This window comes from Cryptomeria japonica, chromosome 11 (genome assembly GCF_030272615.1).
Source record: "Cryptomeria japonica chromosome 11, Sugi_1.0, whole genome shotgun sequence".
NCBI lineage: Eukaryota > Viridiplantae > Streptophyta > Pinopsida > Cupressales > Cupressaceae > Cryptomeria > Cryptomeria japonica.
The window spans coordinates 204,359,922-204,378,369 of NC_081415.1; the positions used below are offsets into that span (position 1 = coordinate 204,359,922).

Genomic DNA, 18,448 nt, shown 5'->3' on the forward strand with positions numbered 1-18,448 from the left:
CTCATAGTATAGGGATGTGTTTACATTTTTGGTAGGAAAGGACATCTATTATATTGAGGCCATTGAGTCGAGGACAACATAGATTCCTAAGTTACCCTATGAGGTATCTGCAAAATAAATTGAGAGACACATTGCTACAGTCATACCATTGTCGGTTGATCCAAATGGACCTATATTTGGCATAGTTGGATAATTTGAAGATAAGTTGAGGACATAAAAATTAGACAAAGGACATGGCAAGAGAATGGAAAAGTCTTTCAAGGAAATTAAGCTACCTTTGATAGTAGAAGTGTTTGGTGTGACTCCTATTGAAGGGTTAGATAATCATGGATAGAGGAGGACTAGGTCTATGTTCATCTCTCCTCTGATAAACATAGGTTCCTTTGAAACCCTGGTTAAGTCACTTGCAAGTAAGAAGAAGTCATTGAGGATAAAATTACAAAAGACCAAGTTGAGAAAGAATGATGATCTAGAGCCTTCAAGGTAGAGGAAGTTGAGAGTAGTATCTCACAATAAGGTGTATAGTAGGAGTAATTTTATATTTGGACAAGGTTCAAGGGGGAAGAAGGTCGAACAAGTGGAAGAAGAAGAAGAGGAAGAGGACATAGTACCTCTGGTCAGTTGAAAGAAATCATTGGTCACTCAGGAAGTGACCCTCACAAAGAAAATAAAAGAAGTCAAGAAGAAGCTTAAGGAGAAGAAGGAGAAGAACATTAAAGATGATCCAAATTATTAATCTTTGGATATGGATGACTTAAGAAATGCAATATGTGAATATAATTTATTTGATGCCACTATTTCGATGTATCTAAGTGCACCTCCAGCAGATAGGGAGAAGATTGATAAAGCAATAATCAAATATATGACTGTTTATAACAAATTTGTTGATGATATTTAGGATAAGTTACCTCTATATTTGTTGGAATTATTAACAGAAAAGAGGAAGGATGTAGTAATGAAGGATACAAGCAGTAGGACACAAGTACTTGATGTGGTTATCAGTTTTTTGTCAAAAGAAGAGAGAGCTAGAATAAATCAGGTATTAAATACAAGATTCAAGATGAGGGAAAGAGTCAATATAATCATGGGAGGAGATATAGAAGACATCAAGATGATAATAAAGAAAATAGAGAATGAAGCTATGTAGGCCATGGAAATAATGAAGGTTACATTCTCTTCTGCTTCGCAAAATACAAATCTTGAAAGAGGATAAACAAGTAGTATGGCCATTCAGGAAGACAAAGGAGGAGAGTACAGTAAGGATAATTTTGGTCCAAGACTATTTCAAATGACTAGTTAAATGCAGAGAAGAATGTGATGAAGGTTGCAGAGCAGATTCCAGATGTTTAAAGAGAATAGAAAGAGAGTGGATCTAGAGAAAGAATGGAAAAAAGGAAAAAAGAAAGAGAAGACTGAAGGAGATGATATTGAAGAAAAGACAAAGAATACCGAGGAGAAGAAATAAGAGAAGGAAGATAGTCCGGAGGAGGTGAATCTAATAAAAGAGAATGAGAATTTGATAAAAAGAATGTTTGTTAGTAATTCTTTTGAACTATTTAGAGATTTTGGAACAAAAAATGTACAGCTGAAAATGGAGTTTGAACTTGTTGTTACATCAGAGGTGTTGCAGGTTCTAGTGGCACAAGGAAATTTAGATTTGGGCAAGCTATCACCCGGACACATGCTACATCTAAGAGATGTCCTCCACCATACAGCTAGGAAATATTACATTGTTTCTAATGTAGAATGTACATAGTTGATAAATAACATAATGAAGTTTCTCCATGAGAAAATTTAAGAAGTGAAGGTTGACGAGTCTCAAAGTGAAGAGGTGCAATTGAGACTATGTTGAGCAGGCTAAAGGATTATGCTTCTAACTTGGAAGCAACTTTTCAGAAGAAGATAACAGAGAAGAGGTTGAATGATCTTGTGAATAAGTGTGTAAATGCACACATCCATCTAAAAGAGAGCCTAAACAATTTTGAGAAGAGTGTATATTGTGTGGTAGAAGTATATATTTTTTTCATAAGTGGCCTGAGTCCACCAAGAGAATACAGGATTAGATTAATATTTTTGAGAACCAAATTGTGGAAGCATCTAAGTCAATAAAATTTAAAGAGGATGGTGATGGTCAATGGAGATTTTAGTTAGAGAACCTATATATAATGCTCAATTTACTAATAAGTGAGAAAGAACAGATTAAGAAGAAATTCTACCAGTTAAGAGATATCATACATGTGCATCTCACCACTATGGTGAAGATATTTAAGGACTCACAAGAGTTCTACAAGACATTCAAGGTATCAATAAGTAGTGAAGAGGGAGAGGATATTTTACTGAAGATAGAGAGTCAACAAAAACTTTTGGTATCTACATGACCTGATTGGTGTATTGTCTGGTCTCAGTTGAAATTTGTCCATTAGAGTATGATGCCTTCAACAAAGAAACTTGGGAAACCTACCCAATAAGGTGGATGATTGATTCTGATAAGACATTTTGATCATTTATATATGTGGTTGATTGTGTGAAATAATTTTGTTCTTCACTTTTTGAGGGTGTACTATGGATAGGGGGAGTTGTATATGTGTTCATTTTTTTTGTATGAAAAAAACCTTTGTCATTGATGTCAAAGGCAAAGTGATTTTGGAGTTGGCAACAAGTGTTTGTATAATTGAAAAAGGGGGATATTGTTACAAATATGTGTTCTTGTTATCATTGATGTCAAACTTGTTCTTTTGAATGAACGTGTTGGTTACAATCTGTGGTTGAAATGTGATCTAGTATAGTCTGGTTACAATGGGTTTGTAGTTGGGTCATGCAGATATATGGAATTTATTTGTGATGGCTCTAGAATGTTTATAATGATGTATCCTTAAGTTTCTAAAGCTTTGTTGTTGGTTTATGGCATCCACAATTGGTGGATAGATAAGTATGACTATTTCCATGTTAGTGTACAAGAATGTGTTGCATTCCTATACTTGCTCATACTTTGGTGATGTATTTCAATTATTAAATATTAGTAGTGTTTTTTATGCTATCTTGGGAATCCAAAAGTACTCTTATTGATCTACATTGAAGATTGTGTATAGTTGTGGTGGTGTGTTTTGATATTTTTATCTTTTGTGCCTAACCTATAATGTTTTGGTCCATGTGGTTGCATGTGGACCTATGGGTGGTGATCTAGGATGGACTATATGTTAGAATAATTGGTGGACAACTGAGAGTTGGGGGGGGATGAATTAGTTCTCAATAGATTATATTAATCAAACCACTTTATAACCTTTAACTAGAGTACATAAACATTGAATACCAGAATAGCAGAAACAGATACCGGTAAGTAATAAAACTTAAGAATAAAACATATAATTAACACAATGCAACCATACCACATAACACCATGATTTGTTGATCACTGAGTGCAGACAGGAGGGCTTCTCTAGCTCTGCAATCATTTTCAATATTCTTGTCCAAGTCTGTAGGAGCAGGATTGCCAGATGTCGGATCATAAGGTGTATATCCTTTCTCAATGATCTCCCAAATATCCTTGCCAAGACATCTAAGATGAGTCTCCATTCAGATTTTCCATATCCCATAGTTTGTTCCATCAAGCTTAGGGATTTATCTTCTGAAAATAGTTGCCAGTGGGAAGTATTAGTTGCCATAGTATCTACCTCAAGCGGTTAAGCTTTTACAAAAGAGGACCAAAGCTTTGATACCAATTGACCAAACCATACTCCATAAATATCAAACCAAACATATTCCATTGATTCAAACATGTCAATAGTATCCAACTAAACGTCCCTTCTACCGGTAACACTAGTTCTTCTACCAGTAACCAAAATTTGTCTTTCAGTAACCAACCATAATAGCTAGTGTTGACATCAATGACAAATAATTAATGCAACACATAATTAATTCTTTCATATTTCCAACACTAGAAGGTGTTCCGAATTGGCGTGAAGCCTCACACATATCATTTTTTCTTTTGAATCTGCATTGATGTTTTTTTTATGGCCAACTATTATGTATTCACATGTTACACCTAATTAGGCCGACCAAATTGGTGTTCTTGAGGTTGCGATTGATATATTAAGGATGAAATCATTATGGAGAGATATATAAAATTCATGTGTGTTGTGCAAAGGATATGTCAAGCAATACAATGGTCCAGAAGTGTTATAGAGAAGTGATGAAGACAATTTCAGATTTGTTTTGAATTATGAATTGTGATAAGCATTACAATACAGATGTGGGTATGTGCAAGATCATGGGGGGCCAAAAAGTGGCAATGGAAAAAAAAAAGCATTTTAAACCTTTCCAAACACGCCAAAATCCGCTTTGACCTTTTGTTTGGGTCGGCCAAAATTTGAATTTCGTTTGGTAATACCAAACCAAATCGGATATTCGATATTATCGGATATCCAATTTTTTATGTCACCATTGTGATGTCATACTTTTTTCAAATCGAATATCCATTTTTTTCAACATAAAAAATATAGTTTACTAAAATGTGCATAACATTTTCGTTTCTTATCAAAATTTTGATTATTTATAGGCATTGGAAAGGTAATTTAGAGACCTCTCAAATGGATGAGTTAGTTTGATGATATTATAGAACAAAAATTAATTATAATCATTTGAATTTAGTCCTTCAATTTTAAAAATTTAAATACTAACAAATTTTGCATACAAAGTCTCATTTTTTCCCTATCACCTCCTTTATCTATCACTTGTCTATCTATACTTATATAATATATTTTATCTATCTATTTCTTCTCTACTTATGTCACTTATTTTCTCATCCCATCTATATAAATAAATTCCCAAGTTACATGCATCTCTACATATATCTCCATCTTTCTATTCCTATCTCTCCCTCTCCCACTCCATCATTGTCACTCCTTATTTCTATATTTCTCTCTAATAATCTCTCTTCTCTCTATTTATCTCCCTCCTCTACCTTATCCTACCTATACTTATATATTACTTGTCTCTATCACTTCCTTTCTCTCCCTATCTTGTCCCCCTCTATCTATATATCCCTATAAACCTGTCTTCATGTATATTTATATCTCATTATCTCTAAATCTCACTTATTCACTCCATCTCTCCCTCCATTTGTCCTACTCTCTCAATCAATTTCTATCCAGATCTATCTCTATCTCCATCTTCACATCTCCATCTCTTTCCCTATCAATCTCTCTTTTTATATGTTCCTCCATATTTATATATCTTCCTCTATACATGATTAATCTACTTCTCTGTCAATTCCTCTATCGCCCTCTTGAAGTATCTTTCCCTTTCTCTACCTTTATCTCTTTATTTTCTCCATCTTTATATATCTCTAGCTCTCTCCCCACATCCTTCACTATAGTGCCTTTATATATCTCTATATCTTCCTCTTTCTCTCTCTCCCTCTCTATCTATCCCTATCTATAATCTCTATCTCTCTTTCTCACTCTCTTGCACTATCTATATCTCTCTATCTATCGATATTTCTCTTCCTTTATATCTCTCTATGTCTTCAATTTTTAATCTCTCTCTTTACCCCTCTCTATCCTTTTTTCTTTATCTCTTCATATATTTATCTTTGTCTTTACCACTCTCTTTCTCTATATCTATTCATCTCCCTCTCCCTTTATCTTCATTTTTTATCTCTATTGTCCTCTCTCCTTTTTAATATCTACATATGTCTACCTCTTTCTATCCATCCTTATCCTTTAGTTTTTCTCCCTCTCACTTCATACTCCTTACTATTTATATCTCTATTTATGTCCTTGTCCTTTATTTCTTTTCCCCCTATTTAATTCTTCATTCTCTTCACCCTTATATCTCTCCTTATTTGAACTTAGTATATATGGTCTCCTAATGGGTTATATCGTGTCCTAAGGGGTCATAGAATATCATATGACCCCTTAGGACACAATATGACCCCTAACGACACCATATGGTCTCCTAAGGGGTCATATGGTGTCTTAAGGGGTCATAAAACACCATATGACCCCCTAAGACACAATAAGACCCCTAATGACACCATATGGTGTCCTAAGGGGTTCTAAGACACTAAGTGACCCCTTAGGATACCATATGACCCCTAATGATATAGTGTGGCATCCTAAAGGGTCATATGGTGTCCTAAGGGGTCATATGGTAGGACACCATACGACCCATAACACCATATAGTGTCCCAAGGGATCATATGGTGTCCTAAGGGGTCAAAGAATGCCATATGGCCCATTAGGACACAATAAGACCCATGACAACACCTAAGGGGTCATATAGTGTCCTAAGGGGTCATAGGACATCATATGACCTCTTAGAACACCATACAACCCCTTGCGACACCATATGGTGTCCTAAGGGCTCATATAACACCATATGGCCCCTTATAACACAAGAAGACCCATAACGACATGATATGGTGTCCTAAGGGGTCATATGGTGTCAGGAGATGCCATATGACCCCTTAGGACACAATATGACCCCTAAAAATACCTAAGGGGTCATATGGTGTCCTAAGGGGTTATATGATGTCCTAGGAACCTTTAGGACACAATATGACCCCTTAGCATACCATACAACCCCTAACAACACCATATGGTGTCCTGAGGGGTCGTAGGACACCATATGACCTGTTAGGACACAATATCACCCCTCACAACACCTAAGGGGTTATATTGTGTCCTAAGGGGTCATAAGACACCATATGACTCCTAACGACACTATATGGTGTCTTAAGGGGTCATATTGTGTCCTAAGGGGTCATAGGACACCATATGACCCCTAACAACACAAAATGACACCTAACAATACCTAAGGGGTCATATGGTGTTCTAAGGGGTCATAGGACACAATTTGACCCCTAATGACACCATATGGTGTCCTAAGGGGTCATAGAACACCATATGACCCCTTAGGACACCATAAAATGCATAATGACACTATATGGTGTCCTAAGGAGTCATAGGACACCATATGACTCCTTAGAGGACCATACAACCCATAACAACATAGTATGGCATCTTAGAGGGTCATAAAACACCATATGATCCCTTAGAACACCATACAACCCGTAACGACACCATGTGGTGTCTTAAGGGGTCATAAGACACAATATTACCCCTTAGGACATAGTATGACCCATAACAATGTCATATAGTGTCTTAAGGGGTCATAGGACACCATATGACCCCTTAGGACACCATACGACCTCGTATGACACCATACCACCCTTTACAACACCATATGGTTTCCTAAGGGGTCACATGGAATCCTAAGGGGTCATATAACACCATATGACCCCTTAGAACATAAGAAGACCCATAACGACACGATATGGTGTCCTAAGGGGTCATATGATGTCATGAGACACCATATGACTCCTTAGGACACAACATGACCCCTAATGATACCTAAGGGGTCATATGGTGTCCTAAGGGGTTATATGATGTCCTAGGAACCTTTAGAACACAATATGACCCCTTAGCACAGCATATAACCCCTAACGACACCATATGGTGTCCTAAGGGGTCGTAGGACACCATATAACCCCTAACAACACCTAAGGGGTAATATTATGTCCTTAGGGGTCATAGGACACCATATGACCCCTAAGGATACTGTATAGTGTACTAAGGGGTCATATTGTGTCCTAAGGGGTCATAGGACACCATATGACCCCTTAGCACACCATACAACCCCTAACGACACCATATGGTGTCCTAAGGGTTCATATGGTATCCTAAGGGGTCATACAACACCATATAACCCCTTAGGATACTATACAACACATAATGACACCATATGGTATCCTAAGGAGTCATAGGACACCATATGACCCCTTAGGAGACCATACGACCCATAACAACATAATATGGTGTCCTAGAGGGTCATAGAACACCATATGAGCCCTTAGAACACTATACGACCCATAACAACACCATGTGGTGTCCTAAGGGGTCATAAGACACAATATGACCCCTTAGGACATAAGATGAACCCTAACGATGTCATATAGTGTCCTAAGGGGTCATACAAAACCATATGACCCCACATAACACCATATGACCCCTTAGAACACCATACGACCCTTTACGACACCATATGGTGTCCTAAGGTGTCATATGGTATCCTAAGGGGTCATATAAAACCATATGACCCCTTAGAACACAAGAAGACCCATAACGACACGATATGGTGACCTAAGGGATCATATGGTGTCATGAGACACCATATGACCCCTTAGGACACAATATGACCCCTAACAATATCTAAGGGGTCATATGGTGTCCTGAGAGGTTCTATTATGTCCTAGGAATATTTAGGACACAATATGACCACTCAGCACACCATACAATCCCAAACGACACCATATGGTGTCCTAAGGGGTCATAGGACACTATACGACCCGTTAAGACACAATATGACCCCTAACAACACCTAAGGGGTCATATTGTGTCCTAAGAGGTCATAGGACACCATATGACCCCTAACGACACAAAATGCCACCTAACAATACCTAAGGGGTCATAGAACATCATATGACCCCTTAGAACACCATACAACCCATAACAACACCATGCGGTGTCCTAAGGGGTCATAAGACACAATATGACCCCTTAGGACATAATATGACCCCTAACGATGTCATATAGTGTCCTAAGGGGTCATAGGACACCATATGACCCCTTAGGACACAATACGACCCATTGGAACATAAAATAAACCCTAATGACACATAAGGGGTCATAGGACACCATACAACACATAACAACACCAAATGGTATCCTAAGGGGTCATATGGTGTCCTAAGGTATCATAGGACACCATATGACACCTTAGGACACCATACGACCCATAGCACCATATAGTCTCCCAAGCATATGGTGTCCTAAGGGGTCAGACGACACCATATGACCCATTAAGACACAATAAGACCCCTGATAACACCTAATGGGTCAAATAGTATCCTAAGAGTTCATAGGACACCATATGACCCGTTAGGACACCATAAAAGTCCTTGCGACACCATACAAGTCCTTGCGACACCATATGGTGTGCCAAGGGGTCAGATGGTATCCTAAGGGGTCATATAATGTCCTAAGGGGTCATATAATGTCCTAAGGGGTCATATGGTGTCCTAAGGGGTTATATAACACCATATGACCCCTTAGGATACTATAAGACCCATAACGACACCATATGATGTCCTAAGGGGTCATATGGTGTCCTAAAGGGTCATGGGACACCATATGACCTCTTAGGACATAGTATGAGCCCTAACAAAACCTAATGGATCATATGGTGTCTAAGGGGTCATACGATGACTTGTGACCCCTTAGGACACAATATGACCCCTTAGCACACCATATAACCCCCAACAACACCATATGGTGTCCTAAGGGGTTATAGGACACCATATGACCCGTTCAAACACAATATGACCCCTAACAATACCTAAGGGGTCATATTGTGTCATAAGGGGTCATAGGATACCATCTGACCCCTTAACACACCATACAACCCCTAACGACACCATATGGTGTCCTAAAGGCTCATAGAACACCATATGACCCCTTAGGACACCATAAGACTTATAACAACATCATATGGTGCCCTAAGGTGTCATATGGTGTCCTAAAGGTTCATGAGACACCATATGACCCTTTAGGATACCATACGATGCATAATGACACCATATGGTGTCCTAAGGGGTCATAGGACACCATATGACCCCTTAGGAGACCATACGACCCATAACAACATAATATGGTATTTTAAGGGGTCATAGAACACCATATGACCCCTTAGAACACCACACGACCCATAACGACACCATGTGGTGTCCTAAGGGGTCATAAGACACAATATGACCCCTTAGGACATAATATGACCCCTAACGATATCATATAGTGTCCTAAGGGGTCATATAACACCATATAACCCCATAGGGCACAATACAACCCCTTAGGACATAAAATAACCCCAACGACACCTAAGGGGTCATAGGACACCATATAACTCCTTAGCACAACATACGACACCATAGGTTGTCCTAAGGGGTCATATGGTATCCTAAGGGGTCATAGAACACCATATGACCCCTTAGGACACCATACAACACATAAAAACACCAAATGGTGTCTTAAGGGGTCATAGGACACCATATGACCCCTTAGGACAACATACAACCCATAGCACCATATAGTGTCCCAAGGGGTCATATGGTGTCCTAAGGGGTCATAGGACAACATATGACCCATTAGAACACAATACAACCCCTGACGATACCTAAGGGGTCATATAGTATCCTAAGGGGTCATAAGACACCATATGACCTCTTAGGACACCATACGACACCATATGGTGTCCTGAGGGGTCATATGCTATCCTAAGAGGTCATATAACACCATATGACCCCTTAGAACACAAGAATACCCATAACGACACAATATGGTGTCTTGAGGGGTCACATTGTATCACAAGCCACCATATGAACCATTAGGACAAAATATGGCCCCTAATGATACCTAAGAAGTCATATGGTGCCTGAAGGGATTATATGATGTTATATGAAGGGGTCGTATGGTGTCCTAAGGGGTCATAGGACACCATATGACCCCTTAGGACACCATACAATCCATGATGACACCATATGGTGTCCTAAGGGGTCATATGACACTATACATGACCCCTTAGGACACAATATGACCCCTAATGACACCTTAGGAGTCATATGGTAGCCTCAGTGGTCATATGATATCTTATGACCCTTTAACACACCATGCAAACCCTAACGACACCATATGGTGTCCTAAGGGGTCATAGGATACCACATGACCCCTTAGGACACCATACGACCCATAACAACACCATATAGTGTTTTAAGGAGTCATATGGTGTCCTAAGAGGTCATAGGATGCCATATGACCCTTAAGACACAATATGAACCCTTAACATACCATATGACCCCTAACAACATCATATGGTGTCCTAAGGGTTCATAGGACACCATATGACTCATTAGAACACAATATGGCCCCTAATGACACCTAAGGGTTCATATGGTAAAGTTAGAGGTAAGGATAGGTATGACAGAGAGATGAAATTTGGGGAAAAGATAATTAGAGAGAGTTGGGGGTAATTAGGTGTTGGGAGGAGAGGGGGGATGGGAAAGTATCAACAAAGAGAGAGAGGGAGAGATGAGGAGAGAGGTTCAAAGAGAGAGGTCTAGAGAGAAGGTAATTTGGGGAAGGGGAGGGGGGAGAGAGAGGGAGGGAGTATCAACAAAGGAAGAGGGGGGAGAGATAGGGAGAGAGCCCCCTGATTACCCTCTCTCTAGTCCATCTCTTTGTAAATACTTCCCTCTTCCCCTCTACTCCCACTAATTATCCTCTCTCTATCACTATCTTCACCTCTCTCCACCTCTCTCCCTCTCTCCTTTTGTTGATACTTACTCTTCTCCCTCTCTTCTTATCCAATAATTACACCCAATTCTCTCATGTTATTTCTTTCCCTCAATTACCCTCGATCACCTCTCTCCTCCTATGGGTTTATAGATACTTCCCTCTCCCCCTCTCCCCACCCCCTAATTACTCTTTATGTCTCTCTTCACCTCTATCCCCATCTCTCTTCTCTCTTTGTTGATACTTTCCCCTCTCCCCCTGTCCTCTCACCCCCTAATAATCTCAAACTCTCCCTCTCATTCTCTCTTCAACCCAATCACCCCCTCCCTCTCTCTCTTCGCCTTCCACCTAATTACCTATAGCTCTCTCTCACACACTCTCTCTCTTCCCTCCAATTAATCTCTCCTTCTCACCTCTCTCCCCCTCTCCTTTTTTTGATATTTCCCTATGCCTCTCCTTGTCCCCTCTGAATTTTATTGCTAGAGATGAGAAGGAAATGTAGAGAGACTAGTCTAGATCTTAGGGAAGAGAGAGTGACATAGAGGAGGAAATTATGAAGAGGTAAAAATATAAGCACCTTGTAGAGATTGAGAGATTTAATGAGGTATTCATTGATAGTTAGAGATATAGGTCTATAGAGAGATGTATAACTATGGACAAAAGATAGGGAGGAAGAAACAAATAGGTGGAGTGATAGGTTTAGGAGAGAGGTGGAGAAAGGAACAAACATAGATAACATGTTTTATCAAAATTTATTGAATTCAATAAAATTCATAAATTTTATATTATTAATTAATTACTTATTTAGTTTATTTGGAGATGATTATTACAAAAATACATGCAATAGGGAAATCATATGAAAAAGTCATGAGTTTTTTATGTTTTAAAAATGAAGGATGAATTTAAATGAATTATAATTATTTTTTAAAACAAATAATTGAAAATATACCTATTCCATATCATAGAGCTCTTAATTACCTTACCAACACCTATAAAAAATCAAAATTTTGATATAAAATGCAAAAGTTATGCCCAATTTACTAACATATATTTTTTTTTTTTTCAAAAACGAATATCCGATTTTAATGGATATCTGATTTTAAAACATAAATTTTTTCCTCCATCTTTTGGTTAGGGCTTTCTTTGGGATTTGGCTTGGAAGTGACAAGCCTAGAAAGTCAATTGAAAAAACGGGTTTTTCAGTATTCCTTAATTTTCCAAACTTTACACTGGTGGCTGGCGACTTTTTTTATAGCCAAAATTGATAAAATGAAAAGGGTTTTTTAAGGATGTGCTCAGCTTTCCAACAATATAAGGCTTGTCTTATTTTGACTTTAATAAATTATTATTATTTATTTTCTAATTGAATTCTGACAAAAGTCCTGATTGATAGACTGATTGAAAAATACTCATAACTTTCAAAATGCATAACATTTTTTGAATCTAAAACATGCGTCACATCCTATGCTTCATCTACTATAGGGAAAAAAAAAATTTAAATGAATTTTATAAGGTTTTGACCAAGTTAAGGTGGTCAGACATAGGAGTTTCTGAATTTCTGAAAAGTTGTAGTAAAAAATTCATAAACAATTATTTACTTTATAAAAAATTATAAAAAAATAGGTGTCACATCCGAACATGAGTCTAATACTTATATTATAAATATTATAAAAAAATATTATGATTTTATTGTGATTAGGGTGGTTAGATATACACCTACTTCTTATCTTTTTCCTGAAATTTTTGTACTACTGCATTGAAATTTGAAATTTTCATCAAATAGTATTTTTTTTTTCAAAAAACAACTAGTAGATTAGAAACTACATTCAATTTTCTATAGATTCTCTTCTTTCTTTTTAAAAAAAATTATGTTCATAACTTATTCAATTTTTCATGTCAAGTTGCATAACTCTGATTTTTTGAAATTTCATTGCCACTTAAGGGCCTGTTTTGGTACACCATGATCCTGTACATACCCATGTGGTTCTCTATAGTTCAACTTTATTGATTTTTTTGTATCTAGAGTATCATATCTTGCCATGAAGAAGTGTTCTTTAGTGTTTACAAGTCTCTTTTGTATCTTTCCCTAAGGTTGTGTGCCTTAGTTTTGCAAGTCATTTCAGAGGTAGTGGACTCCTTAGCCTCTGGCCTAAACATTGTAACTCAGTTATTCATATAGGGAGATATCTCTCACCATGGTTTTTCCCTATTTGGGTTTTCGACATATAAATATTGATGTTATTGTGTGATTTTAGTTGTTTACTTTCATGCATAAAGTATATGGAATGAATGATAAGTAAAAAGGTTAATTCTATTTAAAAAAATTGTATATGCTGATTTACCCCCCTCTTAGCATCCAATAGCGTTCAAGAGCTTCATCAATTTCATAGATTTCAATGATAGCAACAAAAAAAGTATGCAACAAATTAATTTTGAAAAGGGAATATTCTTTCCAAATAATTTATATTCTTTGTTTGTAAAAGTGTGTCAATAAAATTATAAAGTGAACCTTATTCTTTAGTTTCACGTTTTTTATCTCAAATATTTTTCTGTAAATTCAAATGGTGAAAATGAGTAAACTAAGGCTCAAAATAGAAACTCCTTTTTTAAGAATGGCTTACATGCTTAACAAACTAGACCATTCTTGCATGTCTTTTGCGAAAGATAAATTTTCCTTCTTTTTCTTTAAATTATAAAATCTAACTCATTTTAAAGTATCCAGAGGTTGAAGAATTACATTGGAGGTTCACATTTAGTGATTTTCATAGAATTTTAATTTATGAACTCTAGATTAGTTGAAAACTATTCTCAAATAGTAGCTCACCAAAAATCTAGTGTAGCATTTTCTAGATTGTAATTGGATTTTGAAAGAAGAAATTAAAACAAACAAAATGGTTCCTACAAATTTAGATTTTTTATCATACATGGGTATGGTACTTTACTTATCGATCTTGTTTATTCATTTATTAAGAGATAAATGTACTTGAATGAATTTTGTAAATTCATTTATGATGCAAATGTGAAAATGGTAATTAGAAATTAAAAACATGTTTTATATTTCATTAAAATCCCTTGAACCTTGCACGATGAATGTTTAAGATTGTGTTTGTAATTGATCTCAATATTTTCAATTTGATTCATCTCTTTGGTAGTTAATAAATCAAGATAATAATATATGTACTTTTCTTCTTTTATTGTAACCCCATTTCATTTTTGTCCATTTGTTTACATCCTCTCAATGGAATAGGATATAGGCTAGACATTGATCTCATTTGAGTGAATAACTAGTAGCCCCCTTGAACAAATAGTCAGCATTGACAACTCAACTATACAACGAGAGTGGAAAATTCCCCCGTGACCTTAGAAGGTAACTGATTTAAGGATTAACTATCTTTTTCAAGAGAGGTAAGATGACCTTCACCCTATCTATGTTGCATGTGTCAATTTTGCTACCAACATGACCATTGATTGAATATTGTTGTACTAAACATTCATTAGGTGCTCCTCATTAGAAATTTCAAGATATTGTATCCACCAATTAATCCTCTTTTGGTCATTTGGAGTTTCAGATATGGTTGATTTATTTTGGTAACACTTTTAGTTGAATATAATCTTTAATGATCTATTGTATGTCCAAACCTCCCACATATGAGAAGTGAGACATATAAGTAATATCCACATCATAGATTTAGTTTTTATTATTCTAATGCATATCCGTGCCTTTACAATATGACATACACGATATTCAAACATTACTAATCTAAATGCATAACTAAAATAAGTCAAAAAAAATTAAGATGATTTTAATAAAAGCAATAAAATACTAATCAAACTAACTCATCAATTTATCTATAGACATAATAATTACATTTTATGAAGTGATTGCTAATATATGTTAACATTGATGAATAAAGTAATCTTGTGTGAATCTGGGTTTATTCCCCTAGCCTTTTATCTATCCCAATACATATATATTCCATACTTTTTTATTTGTACTATGCCCATACACATACACATTCCAATACATTTATTCTATTAAATTTGTAACCTATCCTAGCTTAACCATTTATATCTTCCGAGTCATTTTGTGGGCTATCCAATCGACCATGTAATTATTAACGTAACCCTTGAAATTTTAATTTTAAATTCAAATTTAGCCTACTCTTGTTTTTTCTACTATTTGTTATGAGCAAATTAAACACATGTTTGCATGATTTGATGTTATGTGCTTGTATTTAAATACATACATTTGCATCTCTTTCCATCATTTCTCATCTTTCTCTCATTTGTTCGTCATAGAAACATTACGATGAACAAAAGCATGAGAAATATACTTCAATTTAATGCTTTAAAAAATATGACACTATATACTCATTTTATAAGATGGTAACTTCTTATTTGTAAGAAAGTTAGTTTTCTTTTTAGAAATATAAAAATAAAACCTAAACATACAATTGAAATTTCCTACCTGCCATGATTTAAACATTTACATGTTATACTTATTTAACCTTCTTTAATTAAAAAAAAAAATATTATACTTTTATATAATGAACTGTTTAAAAAAGAGACATGTAGAAGATACCGCAGGGAGTAGCGATCTTGTTTCTATTATATAAATAAATGTTTGGTTTACATGTTCGTGGCTGTAGTTTAGTGGTGAGAATTCCACGTTGTGGCCGTGGAGACCTGGGCTCGAATCCCAGCAGCCACACATTACGTAAACCTTTTCCACTTTTAATTTGAAACTGAGCTTCCATTTATGGTAAGCGAAGCGATTTCTTGCTTGCTTGACAATTGGCATCGCTGATCGGTAGACAAAATCACTAAAATTCAAATCTGACCTTTTACTTATGTCTATCATATTAAATATTGTCTATTGGCTAGCACACCAAAATATTTGAGTTTAGTACTTAAAAGAGGTCATATTTATTAGTTCATGCCCACCATGGAACTATTGGCAAGGCTTTGCATTAAACAGTTAATAATCATATGTTTGAACAGCCAATAGCCTGGCTTGATTTGTGCTATGTCAAGGTTATCTTAGGTCTAATTTCATGGGGAAAAACATTGGGTGCTAGTGTTTGGATCAAGGTATGTTTTCAAACTTTAATTGCTCATGACTTTTATTTTTTGTTCATTTTCTTGGTAGTTTCTCTGTGGGTGATAATATTTGCTGTTATTTGGTGATAATTTAATTTTCATACCACCAACATTTAGAAATGTAGGAACACCATTATTTAGGCAAACATGGAAAGCAAGTAAAATACCAATATAGTCTACAACCATAATCATACACTATCGGAGAAGAATGAATTCTTGAGAGTACAATCCAAAAGTTTAAATCACTTTTGAGCTGTGCTTTGAAAATGCCCGCTTCCTTGCTAGCCGACGTATGCTTTTTCTCACACTGGAAAATTCCAGATCTATGAAGAATAAAAGATTGCCCTGAGATGTCCAAAACAGAGCCAGTAAACAGAAAAATATAAAATGAATTTAGGAAACAGTTTTCATAAAGATAGAACAAAGTGAATAGCCGCAATATGCATTTGATACTAATATGGGTAACAAGTAAAACATAAGGATCTAAGAACTTCAATTACTCGACTGACTGCAGTCTGAGTACATTGCTAGCTGTAGTAGCTACAACATACAAAAACATGATATTCCTCTTGCCAATTCAATCACCTAGGAGTAACAAGTCTTAAAAAATGTAGTAATATGAAGTTGAGCAATGCACATTCATATGAACAATTATCATCTGCACAAGTAAAATATCCTCTTTTGGCACCTCATATGATGCCATTTGAACTTCCAAAGTTTTATGCCACTCTCTAGAGAAAACATAAGATTACTTTGTGAATCTGTGATGCCTAGAGATATGTTCTTATTAATTAATAGTGAACAATCACAAACAATGGCATTGGTTGGAGGAAAACAGAAAACTAGTATCCAAAAATTGAAACAAGCTCATCTGGGATGGTTTTGGCTGCATGTGGAGCCATCCTATGTGCACAAATCGATCAATTACATTTTCAACTGTGGCTAAAACTATATAACATATTCAGATGGGGCTAAAAGCATAAGTTACTTACATTGTTAAACATCTCCTTATCTATTTTATCTCAGTCCATATTTTCTGTCAAACAAAACTATAAGTTATCTATTACAAAATGTTGGAATGATCCATAGAGTGTCAAACTCAATGCAAAATTGGAAACAACAATGAGCTAGATTTAGGCATGAAGTGTTATTCACATCATATACATGTGCAAGCAAAGACTAATTATGGTGACGAGCACGATGAGTTCCCTTAGATAGAACAGTAAATGAATTCCTATAGCACAAAATTACATTTGAAGACGGGACCACCGTTAGAGGATTTAAAGAGTCACAGCCATACATATTATTCTTCTACCTTACAATAGGTGAAAAGATAGATTCATTAGAGCTATATAAGGATTTAAGGGATGGAACATATTTTAGTCAATGAACAAAATTATCATAATGCAAGATTCCCAACTAAGCAAAGAATTTAATGCAGTCCTACTAAAATGAACTTTGTAGACTGAGCCTTTAGTAAACTTAGTAAGATATATTCTTGGATTTACAATTTCATAACAGAGCATTATTTTTTATTTTATTCTTTAAGGATATCTATACTTCTTTGAAAATTAGTAGTGCATGGCAAAAAACAATAAATTTGGATGTGTTTCATTGACTGTAATTTGTAATCTATTTTCATTGTAGTTAATGTTGTGAAATATTGGATACAAGATTTTCTCTCAACAGCTCTCTCATCCTAATGAAGGATCGTGGAGCGTGATCCGAAATGTTGATGCAAATAAAATACACACAGTTGAATCCATAAGCATATCACAATATACAAGATAATGCTGTCAATTATTTAATATTAGTTTGTTATTTTGAAAGTGACAGATGTTTGTATCCATTTTGTGTAACATGTTTGAATACCAAAATCTTTTTCTAGTAACAAGGAAATAGCATCTTTTAATGTTATTGCTTATATTCTCTCATTGTACAAG

At 35.8% G+C, this 18,448-nt stretch overlaps 1 non-coding gene across 1 annotated transcript; it reads left to right on the forward strand.

Annotated features, from left to right (window-relative positions):
* The first annotated feature begins 16,044 nt into the window (after positions 1-16,044).
* On the forward strand, positions 16,045-16,116 carry TRNAH-GUG (transfer RNA histidin (anticodon GUG)). Its single transcript has one exon. It is a non-coding gene; the product is annotated as a tRNA-His (tRNA).
* The last annotated feature ends 2,332 nt before the right edge of the window (positions 16,117-18,448 follow it).